The following is a 1,625-nucleotide window of genomic DNA, read 5'->3' as shown; positions in this document are numbered from 1 at the left end:
CTTCATTTTTTAATTCTTTTTTCTTTTTGCTCTTCTGATTGGGTATTTTTTTCTTCCTCATATTCCAAATTGTTGATTTGATTCTCAGAATCATCTACTCTACTGTTGAATCCCTATGAATTATTCTTTATTTCAGTTAGTGTATGCTTAATTTCTGACTGGTCCTTTTTCATGTCTTTGAAATGCTCATGAAGATCCTTGACAGTCTCACGAAGTCCCTTGAAGCTCTTATTAAATCCTTGAGTAACCTTATAACCATTGTTTTGAACTCTGTATCCAGTAGTTTGCTTGCTTCCATTCCATTTCCTTCATTTGTGACATGTTTCTTTGTCTCCACATTTTGGCTGCTTCCCTGTGATTATTTCTATGTATTAGCTGGCTGCTTTGTTTCCTGGAAGTGGTGCAGTGACCTTGCATAGTAGTTATCCTGTAGAATACAGTGGCTCAGCCTACCCAATCACCCAAGCTGGACACTCTAGGTGCACCCCATTCTTTGTCTCCACATTTTGACTGCTTCCCTATGATTATTTCTATGTATTAGGTGGCTGCTTTGTTTCATGGAATTGGTGCAGTGACCTTGTATAGTAGTTATCCTGTAGGGTACAGTGGCTCAGCCTCCCCGTTACCCAAGCTGGACACTCTGGTGCACCCCGTGTGGGCTGTGTTCACAGTCTTGTTGTAGTTGAGCCTTGATTGCTGTTGGCATCCATTGGGAGGAATTGACCTCCAGGCCAATTGGCTGTGAGGACCAGCTCTGACTACAGTGGGAAAGTTGCTGTGCAGGAAACACCCCTATGGAGCAGGACTTGCTTCAGTGGGGCTTTGGTACTCGCTGAGTCTGCCCCTTGAGTGTGTTGCTTGTGGATGTGTAGAGTTCTAATCTGGTATGGTTTAAAGTTTCCCACTGGGTGCACTGGCTGTGGGACCTCCTGGGAGGTGCCTGGTCAGCCACTGCCTGGGGCCACCTGGCAGGAGTTACAGAGAGATCTTCAAATGGCTACTTCTTATATTGGGCTCAGAAATGCCCAGGCAAGGCCCAGCTGTGAAGCAAGGCAGGCTGGTGCTAGTGCCAGGTCTTGGGCCTTTTTTATAGATTTGGGACATGCTGACACCAGCTGGTGACAGGGTGGGGACAGGCTGACACCAGCTGGTGCTTGTTCGAGAGATTTTAGCAAAGTCTGAAGCCTGAGCCAGGACAGGCAATTCATATGGAAAAGCCATTGCAAACAGCTTGGGTAGGGTTGCAAATTGTATGGGGTGGGGTCTAAGTGAATCACCAGGGCAGAGCAAATAGTGTGGGCCATGCTAATGGAAGCTCAGATATGTCTGCAAGTCAGTTCTGAACAGGGGAAGTCCCAGTATAGGAACAATGATCCCTGTGAGCACCCAACTCTGGGAGAAAGCCACCCCCGAGTTTATTCCCCAATGCCAGACAATCTAGTTCCTCTCTGTGTGTCCCTGGATCCCCCTAAGCTGCTGCCTGGCACTGGAGCTCAGAGGAAGTGGGACTGTATAAGTCCGTGTGCTGGCCTTTTAAGAGTACTGCCTGGGTTTCCATCAGCCTCCATGTCACTCAGGCATAGTCCCCACTGGCTTTTACAGCCCAATGTTATGGGGACATATCT

Source organism: Myotis davidii, unplaced genomic scaffold (assembly GCF_000327345.1).
Source record: "Myotis davidii unplaced genomic scaffold, ASM32734v1 scaffold362, whole genome shotgun sequence".
NCBI lineage: Eukaryota > Metazoa > Chordata > Mammalia > Chiroptera > Vespertilionidae > Myotis > Myotis davidii.
Note: the sequence above shows the minus strand (reverse complement) of the source record.